Here is a 17,603-nt window from a genome sequence, read left to right on the forward strand (position 1 = left end):
AGCAAGCAATGCAGCAGAGCCTGGATCCTTTCATCTCCGAGTGACGGGGTGCACACGGCGTGCTCTCCTCTTGAAAGCTTCTCTTGTCTTCAGAGGCTTCCCCAGCCCCTTTGACAAACACCTCGAGCCTTTGTAGGTGACTATCACACTCTGGCACAAGTGACACGTCCCGCCAGCTCTTCCCTCCCCTGCACAAAAAGCATCACTTGAAAGGCAGCTTTGATGGCGTTTGACTGGGCCCATTTCTGCACGGCCTCGGAGCAGCAGCACTTGGCTCTGGCTGGAGGGGCCCCTGCATGCCCAGGGTGTGCCAGGGGGTGGAAGGGTGGTGGTGGCTGCTGCCAGGTGGGAAACACTCAGAAACTGCCCACCCTGTTGTGTTGCAGGGCTGTCTGCCCCCCTGCACCTCCTCATGTTCCCCTGGATGAAGCAGCAGGACAATTCCCTGCAGTCACTTTGGTGTTCCAAGGCACTGCTCAAACCAGTGGTGCCACAAGGGAGAAGGAGGAGGGGAGAGGGACATCAGCATTGTCACCCAGCTCCCAACCTGCTCCAGCTTCACTCCCCACCACCAATTCTGCTTTTGCATGTCAGGTATTCCTACCACTCTGACTCCCAAGGAATTGAAAGGGAATAAAGCTCTCTCTGCACAATCCCATGATCACACAATCCTTTTTGCACCACAGAAATGACAGCTGAGGTTGTAAGACAGTGGCAGCCTCAGCTTGGCTGCCCAGGTTGCCCCTTGCTCACAGCTTGTAGTATACAAAGAGCTGCAATTTATTTTTTCAGTACTACTATGTTTGCTGGGAAATTAAGTTTTAGAAGGACTAAAAATATTAACAAATTTAGGCTGAGAAAATGGGAGGAGGAGGAGGAGAGCGGATTTTAAAAATGTCAAAACACTCAGATGCAGCATTTTTAATGAAATGTTTCACTTTAGAAATGCCAAAACATTTTGTTTTGACATTTTCAAAGTGAAACTTAATGATTTTTTTTCTTAGTAACATCATGGATTGCTTTGTAATAACCTGAGTTAAAGAAAAAGGAACGAGGAGAAAACTTCTCACCATCCTTCCAGCAACACATTGACATAGAAAGAGCATTTTCTTCCCTCTTCCTGCCATTTTGCCAACAAATTTGCTTCACTTCACATTGCACCAATGAGTTTCCCTCCTTTTCTGCACTGAAAATAATCCCTTGACTTCTGAAGGATCTCCTGCCCACTGCTGCTCTCCTGGCCCAAAGAGGCTTCCACACAAGCAGCTTCCTTGGGAGATGAGCTTCCTCCTCTGCTGTTCAGGTGCTGAGCATCCTGCAGAATGAGACCTCTCTCTGTGCTACCACCCAAGCCAGAAATCACCCTTTCCCTTTGGCTCTGGCCACACTTTGGATCTTTCTGGATCCCAGGCTGGAGGAGCTGGTGCATGATCCAAATGAGTCTTTAACTGGAGTGCTGTGTCCAGCTTGGGAACCCCCAGCATAAAATGTTGGAGCAAGTCCAGGGGAGGGCATGAAGATGCTCCAAAAGCTGGAGGTGCTCTGCTCTGGAGCCAGGCTGGGAGAGATGGGGGCATTCAGCCTGGAAAAGAGAAGAATTTGGGGAGACCTTAGAGCCCCTTCCAGTGCCTAAAGGGGCTCCAAGAGAGATTAGGAGGGGCTTTGGACAAGGGCATGGGCAGGACAGGGAGGAATGGCTTCACACTGACAGAGAACAGCATTAGATTGGATATTAGGAAAAAAATCTTCCCTGTGAGGGTGGTGAGGTCCTGGCACAGGTTGCCCAGAGCAGCTGTGGCTGCCCCATCCCTGGAAGTGTTCAAAGCCAGGCTGGATGGAGCTTGGAGAAACCTGGGGTAGTGGGAGGTGTCCCAGCCCATGGCAGGGGGATTTAATGGGATAGTCTTCTAAGGTCCCTCCCAACCCAAACCATTCTGGGATCAGTGATCCACCCAAATCTCTTGCAGGACACAGGGGACAGGGCTGGTCCACAGCCAGCAGCATCCTGAGCCCTCCTCCTCTGCATACACAGCAATAAAATGGACCATGAAAGTTTATCAGCCATGAACCAAATGACTGTTTACATGTGTTTATGATGCTCTTATTTGTGGCCTGCAGCCCTTCTCCTAACGCCTTGCTCATAACAGTCTCTGTCCTGTGCTGAGACCCCGCAGTCCCACCCTGACCAGTGCAGGCTTGGGGACTGGGAAGGTGTATCTGGAATTAGCCTGCATGGAAAGGACATAAAGCAGCAGCTGAGTGAGACTCGAGCCCATGGGACCATGAGCTCCACTTGTTTTGAGGCATTGGGTGAGGACTCTTCAGCCTGGCAAGAGGAGCCCATCACATGGCATAAATCCAGGCCAAAGGGCCCCTCTGGATAAAAATCACATAAACAGAAGGAGTTGCAAGCTGTGAAAAGAGTATATAGACTCTCAGATCCCCAAAATGAAGTGAATTGGGTACCTTTGCAGCCCCCTTGGGTGAGGTGCCAGCCCAGGGATGAGCGGCTGCAGCAGGGGAGCTCCAGAGCTGGAGCAGTTTTGGCTCCTAGGAAAGGAGGATGGATGTTTCCTCCCCACAGGTAAAGAGCTGTCTCCTTGCAGGGAATGGCAAGAGCTGATGCAGTTGTGGGCAAATACATAAATCCAAGATATGTCAAAAAAGAGTAAACCTGTATGAGGAAACAAACGCAGGCTTTTGTCACTTCTTGCTGGAAAACACACCCCCAAAGAGGCAGCGAGGACAGCTGGTGGCATCACTCCATGGGGAGCCAAATCCAGCAAACCCTGGCAAATTTTCACTGGGGGAAGGAGGTAGGGACCCAGATAACCCTGGCCTGCCATGGACCTGTGCAGGGTCAACGCTCAGGAGAAGGTGATCCAAGCCCTGAACAGCCTTTTCTTTTCAGGCTCAGACACATGTTCCACTGTGGGACACTTCTCTTTGCTCAGTGCATCAAAAATAATGAACTGCTTGCAACTCCCTGCTTATGCAGACCTGTATTTACATATGGAAATTAAATTCTTGGGTAGGCAAAGCCAAGCACATCCAATGGATTACATCAGGCTCCTTACCAAGGCTTGCTTGGAAGTGTCTCCACAGTGCCAAGGCTCCTGGGCTGAGCCACAGCGTGTCCTCGAGGGGCTGATGGCAGGGGGACAGGGAAGTGTTTGAGGATGCTCTTGAAATCAGTGGCACTGTGATTATCCCTGCAGCCAGGCCAGCTCCGTGCTCCTCAGAGTGGGGATTGGACCCCAACCCCCTCTATTTGCTAACAAGAGTTCTGCATCCTATTTAAAGGACAGTGCTGCCTATTAAGCAATTTACTCATTTCTAATTAGGATTATTCAGTATAGTGGGTTTGGCACTTGCATCTGAGTGTTCACAACTGGCCATGGGCTCAGCAGGAGGAAAAGAGTTTCAAACACCCATCCTCTGCAAGGAGAGGTGTTTTGTGGCAGTAAAAAACTACAGAGAGAAAGCAACAGCCCCCAAAATGTGAACTGTCCCTTTAATTTCTGTCAAGGCTAAAGCCCACAGACTACAAAAACAACATTTTAATTTAAATTCCGATTCCACATTCATTCATGGGAGCTGGCTCCGAGCGGGGATTTCATTAAAGGCTTTAATAGATTTTATAGGACTTGTCAGATCCGGAAAGGTTATGGAGCAAATGCATTTTCTCTGCTTCCAGAATTTCAACAACGGCTCGGTAAACAAATTTACCATGAAAATGCAAAGAGTCCAACCTTGTACAGACAAGGAGAAATGAACTTCATCCGAGTGACTTAAAGGCATCGAGATTCACTCTCTGTCCCTTCCCAACTCGCTTCCCTCCACTCTTTTCCCTTGGCATGCTGTGCAGCTTAGAAGGATTCTTTCTTTTTTGTTTTGGTGGAACACCAGAAAAGGAGAAATGTCTTTTTCCATGGATCACACTTGGATTCAGAGCTATTAATAAATAATGGAAGCAGTGCAGGGATGAGGGGCTTAGAGGGGCTGCTAAGAGAGCCCTCATCCAAGATCAGCTCAGACCTTGAACTGATTGACTCAGGACAGGGGTGATGCAATGAGATGCTGTTTTTCCAGAAATCCCTGAGTGCTGGAGGACAGTTGTGCTTCAGGGGGTGAAGGTGGCGTGGCTGGGAGAGTGAGCAGACAGGAGAGTTTGCTCCTGACCCATCAAGAGCCTCATGAGCCCTGCCTCAGGGTCTTCTTGACCAGCCAAAGAATGAAACTGATTTTGGCTGAACAGCCATAAATGCACAAGTTCTGACAAAATATTTTTCCAGAGTCTTTTTTACCTGCATTTTAGCCCTTGACAAATCAGCCTTGAAGGCAGGTCCTGAGGTCAGGCCCAGGAAGGAGCCCCCCAAGGTGGGCAGTGCAGGCAGATGTCCCCCCTTGGGGACACGGTGCCATCGGCTGCAGGATCTGTCTGCACTCACCAGCCAGGATCGGGCATCACTGGTGAGAGACAAACTGCAGGAATCAAAGGCTGATGCCTTGGCAACCGAGTCGTAGCAATGCTGAATAAAGTGAAGAAAAGGCCTCTTGTTTTTGGATGAGCTCTGTAAACAGAGATGAATGTCAGAGGAGATTTTGCCCGAGCATCGTTTAGAGGCTGTATAGTGGCATCACAGAGAGAAATCAGCTTGGAGAAAATTATAGCTAATGCAAACCTTCAACCAAAACCTTTTTTCTGTTAGAGGGTAAGACAAGTTGATGACTTTATTATTATTATTATTACGATGATTATTTTCCCTCCTTATGACTTTGCAATTTGAGATTGACAGGTCCTAACACAGCTGCTCTGGATGCTTTCCCAGCTCCACAAAGGGAGAGGCAGAGTGAAAAGCAGCCGGGCGGTTCAAGAGCCGCTGGCGGGGCGGGAGTGGGACTCAGCAGCTCCACCACAGAGACCCCATAGATGTGGGACCCTGTGCTGAGAGGTGTTGAACATCTGGGAGGCCCTTTCACTGGGAACAGGCACTGCAGGTGGCTGCGATGTGGATGGTAGCTATGCTGTAATTATAGGAAGCTGGGGAGAGAAGCAGATTTAAATCAAATGACTACTGAGTTAAAGCATGAGAATTCCTATGTAATTTATGGTGCATTAAATAGCCTAAATATTCTCTCCTCGTGAGTTACCCTAATAGCTAATAGCTCTCATTTCAAGGCAGCCTTTCCTGTGATTCACCTTCATCTAGATTTTTCTTCCTAGCTGGCAAGTACCACAGTAAAAGTTCCTCCTCCAATGAGTGGTATTTTCTTCAAATGATCCAAGTTCCTTAGGACATCAGCTTGCTAAACTCCAGTTACACTGACAAAGAGTGAAACTTCAAACAAATTCGCCAAACAGAGTCTCAAAAGCACCTCAGGAAGGTTTATGGCTGTACCTGGGAGACATGGATGGGTGGAAGGATGGATGGATGGATGGATGGATGGATGGATGGATGGAGGGATGGATGATGGATGGATGCATGGATGGATGCATGGATGGATGCATGGATGGATGCATGGATGGATGGATGCATGGATGGATGCATGGATGGATGGATGGATGTGGCCTCAGGGTCCTACAGACACACCTGGGACACACTGACTGTTATTTGTGAGGTGTCAAACAGCCTGGAGGGAGTTTCTGAAGACTCATCTATCCTAGCTCAAGAAGGGGTCACAGACGATACAATCATGTACAAGACACTGAAAACCACAGGAGATCAGCCCAGCTGGGTGTGATCAGCACAGCAGAGCAGAAAGTCAGAGAGCAGACTGACAAGAAAACCTCTGGATATCCCTAATCCCACCTCCTTTCTGACCAAGGGTTTGAAGTTAATTCAGGATGTTGGAGCCTTGCCCAGTCAGGCTTTGAAAACCTCCAAGGATGTAAATGGTAAAATCTCTGCCTGTATGTCCCTTGCTTAAACCCTTTGTCCTTCACCAGGAGCCACTTTACCCTCTTGGCTCTGAGGCACCAGTTTGTACCACAACTTTTGGGCTGCTGAGCTGCTGGGAGCATCCCCCTTCACAACCCCATGGACACTCACAGATGTTTCCCATGCAGATTGCTGGAAACACGAGCATGCACAGAAAATTCTCTCAACCCATTCATCGAAGCTTCAAAGTGACCTAAGTCCAGCCAGAGCTCTGAGCTGACCCAAAATCCCAGAGTCAGCAGGCTCCAAGGGCCAGCAGCAGGAAAATACTACCCAGAGCAGAAGTCACAGAGAAATAGGAAAGTCTTTTTCCTGCTGCCATCTACAGTTCAGAGTGTGGCAGGAGGCTGGGCTGAGAGCCAGGGGAAGGCAGGGAAGGGAATCTATGCTCTTCCAGTACCTATCACAGCTCTTCGCAGCCAAGGCTCCTCCAGCAGCTCCCGGGAAGCTGCTGCCATCTACTGATGTGAGGGCAGCCAGCACAGGGATCAACAGGCAGGATGGAAATAACCTCATGGCACATGAGTGACACACGCCTCAGGGACTGGGACGGGAGACTGAGTCCCCAGTCTAAAAATCTTCTCCCTCAGAAGAGGTCCAAAGCCGGCCTCAAGGCTGAGGTGCTGCACAGCGTGTCCTCCTCAGCAGCTTCTCCTTGGCTGAAGTGAGAGGACAGCAGCTGAAACACCCTCAGGCAGCTCCTTGGGGCTTCTTTGAGCTGGGTTTTCCATCACTAATTTGTCATTACAAAAAGCCTTTCCCTGCTGTGAGGAGCACCCTGAACCCCAGTGACCCCGGTCCCCATCACCAACTGTGCCACTCTAACATGATTTTTAGTGTCCCCAGAGATTTTCTCCCAAACCCTGGTGGAACAGAGCTCTGCCATGCCAAAACACAGGCAACAAGACATGCACAGCCAGGGCTGGGCGTCCAGGAAGATACCTGCCCTTCCCCTTTCCTCCCTAAAACTCACCCAGGACTAAAAGCTCTCACACTTGTTTTTCAAAGCACGTTGGTCCTCACCTCCCCTGCCCTGCTCTCCTGGTCAGAGGTGATGACATGAGGGAACATCAGTGCCATCCCCCTCAACTCTGCAAACTGCTCTGCAAACTCCAGATGGGATTTCAGTCCTGTCCCTCCTCCAGGAACTCTGACATTTTTAGTCTCCCGTGTTTCTTCTTCCAGAAGCAGCTGATGGCAAATGGAAGAATCCCTACATCTGCATCTCCCTGGGCACCATGCAGAGCTTTTGCAGGAGGAAAGGAGAGAGGAGGAGAATGGCTGAGTAACTTCCTGGCTGAGAGTCAAAAAATCCTGTTCTGTATCATCTTCGGCTTCCTCTGCATGATTAAGTTGCACATTCATCCCCCCCCAGGCAGCTTTTTCTGCTGTTTCCCCTTTCCTGTGTCGCTTGGGTGGTGAGTAGGATGGAGAGGGTCCCCTCTCCATTCAAGAGAGGGGAGAGAGGAGGTCAAACCACACCAAGAGGCCAGGGCAGAGCTGTTCCAGCCAAGCAGCAATGACACACAGACCTCAGGTGACCCAGGGTTTGCAGCAGGAGCCAGAGCAAGCAGTGGCTTCCCAAGGGAGATGCCACCCAGGAGAGAGCTGTCATAAAACTGGCAACAGGGTTCATGCTGGAGAGCTCAAAGGGATCCAATCTAATGCGAGGAGGGGTTGAAAAGAACAGTAATAAATTAGCCTGAAGCTAATTTTGAGGTGGTTTGGCTTGGGGGATGCACAAGGAAAGAGAGCAGGACAGGCCCCACCCAGGAAAGAGGTGTCAAACAAACAGGGGAGTGACAGATCTTTAAGATAGATAAAGCAGAGGGAACACACAGTGGTCTGTGCTCTGGGGGAAATGAGGTCAGGCTCTGCCAATGCATCCCTCAGCAAGCAAAGACAACTCCAAAGCGCCTCAGACTCGCTCAGGAAGGTTTCCAAGGACTAAAAGGACCCTCTCAGTTCATTCCCCTCCTTCAAAGCAGGCTTTGTAGTGCTCCCACTTCCAGGACAGGCAATATTCCTTCCTGCTCTGTCTTCCTCCAGCCTCAGGGCTGCAACAGAGCCGGGTTTGTTGGGTGGCACAAAGGCACCTCAGAGCATCTCCCCCAGATGCACGGCCGAGCCCATCCCTCCCACAGCCCTGCTCTGCCTCTCCTCACTCCTGCCACACTCAGCACAAAACACCCATTTCACAGCCTAAATATCAGCTCAGTTCAGCCTGGCAGCCAGCCCCACCCAGATCTGTGCTCTGCCCACACTCCTCTGTCCCCACCCCGGGACAGGACAGAGGGGTGGGAACACTCATTCCCAGCAGTGCCAGAAAGATTCTGCAGCGTGAAATCACTTCCCTCCATGAAACAGCTAAGCAGGCACCAGGACAGCATGGCTTTTCCAGGCAGCGAAAATTTAAAAAGCAGTTTTTTGAGAGGAAACTCAGTGGTGCAGAGCTCAGCAGCTTGCAAGGCTTTCCCAGCATCATCCCAGCAGCAAACTAAATTATCATGTCTGACATTTCCCCTGCCCCCCCAAAGGCCAAAATAATTCCTTTGCTCTGGATACAGATCAGTTGGCAAACAAGCTTTCAGACACAATTATTTTGCCCTGAGAGGATTCTGCAGCTGCTCCTCTTTTTCTTGAGATCAATACCTAAAGGATAATCCTGCAGATTATCCTACAGTTTGGTGCTGTTAGCTCAAGCTCCCTTGTTTGCTTTGTTTCCTTTAAGAATTACAACTCCTTCTGGTCGGGGAAGTGTTTTTATATTCTGTATTCCCACAAATGAGACCTGACATCATAAATTGTCTATAGTTGCTTGGAGATGAATTTTGTTGACTTTTAAGTTAAATTGAAACCTTTTCTGAGCACATACCGATTTCAAGTAGTGAGTCATTCCTTCCCAAAAGAGCAGAGCAAACAATAGCAACCACTTAGACAAAAACAGAGCAGATTTACTTCCAAATCTAGCACCTATATTGTTTTAAAGCAAATCAAATCTGTGGGAGTTCATTCTCCTGCAAAGTCCCACAGACCTAAGGCAGCAGAGATCAGAAATCTGTTCTGTCCTTTGGAGAGTTATTTTTATTTGTTTTGAACGGTTCTGAACATCCAGAATAGCAACTCTTGCCTATTTGTGCCTGAAAAGTTTCCCAGGTGTAAATTTGAAGAGATGGGAGAATATCTCTGCTACTCCTAGGACAGACAGCATGTTCCTAAAATAAAGTTTTACCTCAGAATAACTGCTTTAGAGTATTTATTTTCTGTCCAATAGATCAAGATTCATAAAGCTCCACAATATATCATGACAAGCATCCTACCTGTGGGATGAAGGAATCTTCAAAAGCTGAGGGACTTCTGAGGGATTGGTGGAACTGTAGTGATGGGACAAGGGGCATTAGCTTCAAACTGAAAGATAATAAATTTAAATTAGATGTTAGGAGGGAATTTTGCCTGTGAGGGTGCTGAGGCCCTGGCACAGGGTGCCCAGAGAAGCTGTGGCTGTCCCATCCCTGGGAGTGTCCAAGGCCAGGCTGGACAGGGCTTGGAGCAACCTGGGACAGTGGCAGGTCCCTGCATGTGGATGGGATGTGGAAGGAGATGAGCTTTAAAGCCCCTTCCAACCCAAACCATTCCATGATTCAAATAATTTGAGGACTTCAGAAATCCCCCTGCATCTGAGGTGGATACAGGGAGCTCCAGGTCACCCCTTTGATCAGCCTCCCGAGGCAGAGAGAGGTGACATTTTGTATGTGAGCTCCAGGTCAGCACACAGCACCCCCAGAGGGCTCAGCACCACTCCAGAGAGGGGCTGCACCCCCAGAGGGCTCAGCACCACTCCAGAGAGGGGCTGCACCCCCAGAGGGCTCAGCACCACTCCAGAGAGGGGCTGCACCCCCAGAGGGCTCAGCACCACTCCAGAGAGGGGCTGCACCCCCAGAGGGCTCAGCACCACTCCAGAGAGGATCTGCACCCCCAGAGGCACAGCCCCATTCCAGAGAGGGGCTGCACTCCCAGAGGCTCAGCCCCATTCCAGAGAGGGGCTGCACCCCCAGAGGGCTCAGCACCACTCCAGAGAGGGGCTGCACCCCCAGAGGGCACAGCAACAGTCCAGAGAGGGGCTGCACCCCCAGAGGGCTCAGCACCACTCCAGAGAGGGGCTGCACCCCCAGAGGGCTCAGCCCCACTCCAGAGAGCGGCTCAGCTGGCAGCAGCCACCCCCCAAAACCAGCAAATACCCCGAGGCACCACAACACCTCTGGTCCTGATCTGCAGCCCTCATCCTGCTCCTCTCACACCCCTGGAGACCCTGCACAGGAACACTGGAGCACCAAAAATCCAGCAGGGAAGAGCACAGGAGTCAATGCAAACATCACATTTCTTCCAAGATGTTGAACAGAAATTGTAACTTCAGCATCAGGTTTGACCTTTGAGACACAGAGGATTTCCAGCCAAGTTTTCCGATGCCTCCCAAATGTGTTTTTGGAGCTCTCTGTAAGGTACAAAGTAAGAGAAGGGATCTTTGGGCATGAAACCTGCCAGGCAGAGGAGGCGACACGGCGACAACCCCACGAGGTGGCAGAGCTCCATCGCTCATGGCCCGGGGATGCAGCAAACGCTGCCGCGCCCGGGATGCTCCGCACCGGGGAACTGAGCCTTCCCCGGCTGCCCTAAAACGGGGATAAATCAGCTGTAAATCCGCTAGGAAAACGGGAAAAACAGCTCTCGGGGCTTTGGGCACAGGTGAAGAGAATAGAAAAAACTTTTTTTTTTTTTTTTTTTTTGTCTGCCTTGGGGTTACTCGGAGAATTCTGCTATTAAAAAATTCTTAACCCACTGGAGGGAATTGTAAACTGGGAAAGAAAATGCAAACTCTCAAGCAGGGAAATGTCGCGTTTATAAATTGTAACAATGCTCCAGAAGTGAATGGGGGGAATAATTGGGATTTCAGGTTATCAGATTTCTTTCCAAGCTGTTCAGAAATTTCAGACAGCTTTCAAGCCGTCTTCTCTGCATGTGCCTCACTCCAGCTCATTTAAACAACTGGCAATAAACTGGTCATAAACACATTTCAGCAGGAGACTAACACTAAGTTTCTAAGCTTCAGAACAATTATATTTTAAGAAAAAGAAAAAAAAATTAAAGCAGAAAGAATCAGCAAGGAAAAAAATGATAGCATTATCTTGTCACAGTTCTTGATCAGCTGAGGAAGAATGATAAAATAACTAAAATAACTCTAACTTTCAGCCCTGCTGTCACCATCATTCCAGGCTGGTGGAGGCAAATTTGGTTTAGTTTGGGTGAAGCAGGATGCTCCTGTGCTTTTCAGTGATTCCTTGGACTTCAGAGCAGACTCTGATTTTCCTCCCTGCAATCCACTTCCCTTCTATAGGACTTGAGTCTCCTTTTTCACAGCTGGGTTTGGAGCTGGCTCTGGTTTTAAACAAGCCCCAGGACACAAACCTGGAGCTTGGTCTGCAGAGGAGAGCAGTGAATCACAGCCAGTCCAGCAAATGGACAAAGGGGAGATTTCACCCTCTGAGTGGAAATCAGAGAGAGGTGATCTTTGAAAAGATTGCTCTCTGAAGTGAGGGGAAGCTTCAGGAGGAATTTTTCACCAGAGGAAACCACTCTCAAAGAAAAGGGATAATTTGCTAAAGCAGAATGAAACCTTCTGTCACTCAAACACCCAAATCAGCAGCCTGACAAAACAGTTACTGTAGCAACAGGTGGGGAAAAGTGCCACAGAAAACTCAGATATTCCCCTACCCCCCAACAAATTGAGGACGAGCAGTTTCTAACTGCACTGAGCCTCACACAGATGTGCAGGGTCTCAGCCAGTGTGGCCTGGGGTTTGTGCTGGGATGCTGCAGAGCTCCCAGTTTGTTTTTGCAAACCCTTCCTCTTCCTCAGCCTGAGGAAAGCTGGGAAACCGTGACTGATTTGTGAAGAGCTTTCTTTGCTTGCTTTCTAGGAGAAGGAGGAAACCTTTGAGGAAGCTGCAGTGTGAGTTGTCCAGGAAAGGGAAAGAAACAAGTTTCCAAAAAATCAAATTTATAATAGATAGATTTGGCCTATGGGGGCAAAGAAATCCAAGTGCATTTACCCTCAGCCCCTGTGCAGTGCATTTCCAAGGAGTTTTCCAAAAAATGGGATTTCCAGCAGGATTGAGCAGACCTTGAGCTGTGCAGTCAGGTGCAAAGCAGCCAAAATCAAATGTACTCTGAGAGCCATGAACCTCAGCTTCCCTGGGCTGCCAGTGCCTCTCTCAGACTAAATACATTGTGAGAGAACAGACACAAAAATCCCAATTTCTACAGCCCCGCACACGGTGGCCCCTGCAATTCAGTTGGGTCCTGCCTTTCCTTTAATTACATCTTCATTTATTTGCAATAATTATATTTATGCTGGAGAAGAACCCTCAGTCTGGGGTGTCTCGTGGCTGGGGAGGCTGTTGCTGTCAGGAGAAGCAGGAAGGGCTTTACTGACCACAAATTCTGCAGGTCCCCCCAGCACCACAAGGATTTGGCTCCTGCACCTCCTCCATCCTGAACATCACCCCTGGAGCTCCAGATCCCAAAGGATGGGCTGCAATAAGGGCATGTTTGCTGCTGGTCAGTGAAACTAAAACAGAACAACCTCTGCAAACATCACACCTCTCCACAGAGACCCCAGACAAACCAAACTGTGCTCTGCCTTTTCATAAAAGCAGCCTCTGCCTGGTCCAGGAGGTAATTACTGCCTCCACAGATGCCTCTGTCATCCCATTTGTGGGTATTTTTATCTTGCCAAAGAACCAGAACTTTCCTGTGAGCCCCATTCTGTGCTGTCTGCTCTGAAGGGCTCACCCACCCCTCATTTGCCCTGCTTCACATATTGCTTTTATGCCTTTTCCTTAACAAAGCAGCTTTTAATTCTGATCCTGGTGCTTCCAGTTCTCAGAAACAGCACAAAAAGAATATTACAGTCCCCTCAGGTCTATATAAACATGTCCTTTTTATTAACCTTCCTCATGACTGTCTGAGCTGAAATGTTAACATTTGACAAAAAAAAAAAGCAGTAGAAATGGTTTGGGCAGCTCTTTTAGGTAGATCAGGAGTAACGTGCTTAATTAAGGGAAGAGTTATTTAATGGCTGAAAATATTCTCTTTGGTGACTTGTTTTCTTCTTCCAGGTCTTTCTATAATCTTATAGACTGGCAAACCCCCATCAGCACCCATTAAATAGTGTTTCACTTCTCTCCTTCTCTGCATTGCTTTATGAAGTCATTAAAAAACCCAAAAACAAAAGAAAAAAACAAACAAACAACAAAAAACCCACACTCCCTCCAAATAGTTTTTTCTCTTTTTTCCAAAACTATCACTTCCACCCTGTGATTCTGGCTAATTTATAACACACCACTGCAAAACAACATTGAATTATAGAGCAAGGCCGTGGGAAGCTTTGACACCATTAGTGTTTGGAGGAATTAATGGGAATCGACTGTTAAATATGATTATTTTCCTCTGTCTTTCCTTAGGGTGCCGATCACTAGAGCACAAGTGCCACGTGCATTAATTAATTGAAACAACACACTTACATGATTAGGGATTAACTCCTGTGCTTCTCCATTGACTAATTAGTGTATCTATAGATCTATTTAGAAAGAAAATACCTTGGGGAAGGCAGGAGCCTTCTGAGTTTATTTCATATAAAGTGGCTGTCAAATTCAGGGATTAGAAAAATGTTCACTTCTCTCTTCCCTCCCCTGGCACCTCATATTTGCTTCTTTTATTTCTCTTGACTCCCATGTGGCATCTGACACAAGTTTTACCAGGAAAACACTACTGAGGTTTTCTTCCCTCGTTTTGCTCCCAAGTTTCCTCTTGGTTGTCATCCTCGGGCTGCTCATGGGCTCCAACTGTCAACACACTCTGGTGGAGAAGAATATTTGACTCTGGGGATTTCAGCCTGATGGATTCATTAACTTTCCCTTCTCCTTCAGCTCTCTGTGCTCGGGGACTCTCACATTTCACCCCCAGGATGACCAGTCCTCATTGAATTTTCTTTTTCTTGTTGTAGGACAGAGGAAAACAAAAGAAGAGGTAAAGCTGCCCACCTCAGGAAGCAACACAGGGCTTTGTAAGAGTATGTGGCTACAGCTTCTAAAATGCTCCATCCCCGGCACAAAACTGCACAGAATATTGACTTTTAACACCAACTAAGCCTTTAAAACTTTACCTGATTGCACAATAACTTCCCACCACTGCTTAGAGAAGAGGTTTTGCTTTCCCTCTCCTCCCAGAGAGGCTTTCAGGGACCTTCCTGATGGCTTCAAGGCAGCACTTCGAGGTACAAGAAACAGTAAAAAGAAATAACACCTTTCTGTCCCTAGAGCCTCTCCTGTATTCATTTAAATGAATCTTGGCCAAAATCTTGACAAAATAACCACTTTCACCATCACCCCAACCCAGGAGTTCTGCTCCTTTCCAGGGCTGGCTGAGTAGGAGGCTGAGGAGGGGCAGGGAGAGGAGAGTGAATTCATTAATGACCTGGAGCTGATTAGAGCCTCTTTCTTTCCCCAGCTCCAACAGTGGAGCTTCCTCTGCTGTGGCGGGATGAGGAAGAGGAGCCTGAGTGCCCTCCTCCTGCTGAGCTGTCCTGTGGCTGAACACAGCCAACTTTGGCAATAAATCTCTCCTATCTCTCTTTATGACACTTTTGGTTTGAAGTGGAGGGAAAACCTTGCTGGGGTTTTCCCTGTAGCATAAATATACAATATATTCCCTATTATCCCTTCATTCTGCATATCCACATTAACACACTCACAGAAAACCACTACATGCACATCCTTTTATTTATGCTGTATTACCATAAATCCTGTGTTTTATCATCTGCACACATGCAGATGTCACACCTTTGCTGCACAGATGCAGAAAGGACCAGGACTGGTTTTCTGTATTTAATCCCAGGATCCCAGCCCGGGTGGGCTGGGGAGCAGAACCAGCTGCCATTGCTGAATTGTGTCCTCAGGGGGAAATTTCAACAGAAATAGAAGCAGCAGCCCTGTCTTTGGTCAAGATGAGGTTGTTGGAAAACCTCCTGCAGGGGCTTCCATGGAAATGCCGTGATGCTGCAGAGCTGACCCTGCAGCCACTCTCACTGCAGCTCCCCCTCAGCACCAGGGAAATGACATTTCACACTCCAGCATCAACCAGCGTGTGACAGATCCCCAAAACCTGCTGGCTGTGAATGGCACTGGGGATGCTCCCTCCCAGGACCTCATCCCACCCCTCTGAGCAGCAGGCAGGGCAGGCAGAAAGGCTGTGCCTCATTATCTCCCTGCTTGTCACCAGAATCAGGGGGATGTGGGTCTGGAATGTCTGTGCCCCTGGCAGAACCAGCTCTGCCACCGAGGCTCAGCAGCAAACATTGTATTTTAGTGATTCACACGCTTTCCCTCATTGAAGGCTCATGAACTCATTTTGGAAACCCGGGAAGGGCTCATTGCTGTGAGAAATGCTTTATTCAAACCAAAAAGAAATTTGACAATTATCGCAAAATGAAACCCCCAAGGAGCTTTTTCATTCCGTCCTGCTCAGTGACCCCTGCTTATCACCTTTAGATGTCTGAATGTACAGCAGGTACCGACAATACCAGCTTTGCAATCTAATGCACAGACCAAAGTTCCCACACTATAAATTACCTCCAAGAGAGGCAGTATCTGCCTCCACAGCTCTAGAGCTGCTATAAAGCAAGATATTTCTCTTTTTATTGTCATTTCTATGGTGTCTTGGGTTCCTTAAGTATCTGAAATAAAGAATTCCTGAAAAAATATACTGTGCCTACATGAGTTCATGTTGATTTTTAGGCTCAAATTCCAGTTTTCTACTCTCCAGCACCACTCATACCCAAAATGTATTTTTCTATTTTATTCACACTAACTCCCACAAAGACAACAGGAATTAAAACAAGCCAAATGGTTCTTTATCTTTTCTTAAACTCATTTTGAATTTTAATCTCTGCTAAATAAGCTTTGATGGATGAAATAATTTGAAACAATGCTTTGACTTAAAGAGACAAAGAAATCATGCAATTGAACATCAAAATTATAATTCTTTCCTCTTGATTTTGACAGGTTTTTGAGCGAGTAACACATTAACTTACAATCAGGAGGTTCAAGAAGCTCACTCTATTTTTTTTTTCCTGTACACAGAAAAGAAAAGGAGGATAAAAAAAGCCACTTGGCACTCCATTAGCAGCCGGTCCTTCACTTTATTTTAATGAGCAGAGCTGCTGGCTGCGGTGACGAACGCTGCTAAAAGTCTGTTCCTGCAAGCCCGAAGCTGTTGGTGTGTTTACAGTGACACCGCTAATAGAGCTGGTCCTTGGTGTGTGTGGAGAGGCCAACAGGCAAGAAATCATTCCCTGTCCGAAAATCAGCGCTGACTCACGGGATTAAAATTAGGCGGGTGTCGCATCTGGCTGGAGGGCAGAGGCATTTAAGCAAAGCAGCGTTAAGAGGTGTGATTCACAAGGCATTGGGATCTATTCTGGTGAAGTTAGACACGGCTGGAAGGTGGGCAAGTGGCAGACCAAGCTGGAAGTAAATTATTTTTGTGTCCCTTTGCAAACATTTCTAGGATTGTAAAAGGGAGAAGCTCTGGTGAAATGCAGCAGCCAAGGGGGTCCAAGCTGCTCTCTCGGGTCGGTGTCGCTCCTGTGAGGCTGGGAAAACACTGAGCTGGAAAGATGAAGATGGATAAGCAAGAAAAGCAAAACAGGAGGTGATGGGAGGAGGAGCTGTGGGCACGCTGTGGTCCCCCTGAAGCTGTCTCCTGATGCTGTTTCCTTCCCAGCACAGGAGTGGAGCAGGTTCCAAGCTGGGAACCCATCTGCCCATTTTTGTTAGCAAAAGGCTCTGTATAATTCACTAACTGCAGTCATTTGGGAGTTGTCTTCAAACTGAGTGTATGAAGAAACACTTTTGTCAGGTTTCTTCGAGGCTTTTTTTCTATTTTTGAAAATCAAAAGAAAAATGCAGCCATTTAAAGATTAAAAGAGACTCCATAATCCACAGTAAATGCTGGAGAGTCTCACAAAATTAGCCCACACATTTCTCAACCTAATCTAAAAGCACAGCTCCCACTTGACAGACTTTGAAATATTTCATAACATTTGCAATGTTCTCAGCTTCAGCTTTGAAGCTCTCCCCAAAGACTGGGTTTTCCCATCTCTGCATGGATTTATCATCACCTGTCAACATCTGTGCAGATCCTGAACAATTTGGGGAGTTTGATGCATTGAAGTGACAATACATCAAAGCCACAACACAGCTGATGCCACCCCCACATCTCCCCCAGTGAAATATTGACGTGCCAGAGGTCCCATTTCCAGCTTGCTCTAGTAACACCTTCTTGCTGCACACAGGGAAAGTTTTGTCTGCTCCTATTCCTTCCTGGGACTTGGTGGGATTAAGGATATTGCAAGAGTTCTAAAATTCCATCTGCCCTTCCCAGTGGGTGTGATGCCTCCATGGGTTTTCCTGCCTGAATTTGTCTGATACAGAAAATGTTCCCTCACATAAAACAGAGCTGGCACTGCTGGTAATTAATTTCCTGAACTAGGACAATGAGACTCCCTTCGGAATCACCGCCTTCCTCAGCTGCTTCCCAGACAACA

The sequence above is a fragment of the Prinia subflava genome, chromosome 8 (assembly GCF_021018805.1).
Source record: "Prinia subflava isolate CZ2003 ecotype Zambia chromosome 8, Cam_Psub_1.2, whole genome shotgun sequence".
Classification (NCBI taxonomy): domain Eukaryota; kingdom Metazoa; phylum Chordata; class Aves; order Passeriformes; family Cisticolidae; genus Prinia; species Prinia subflava.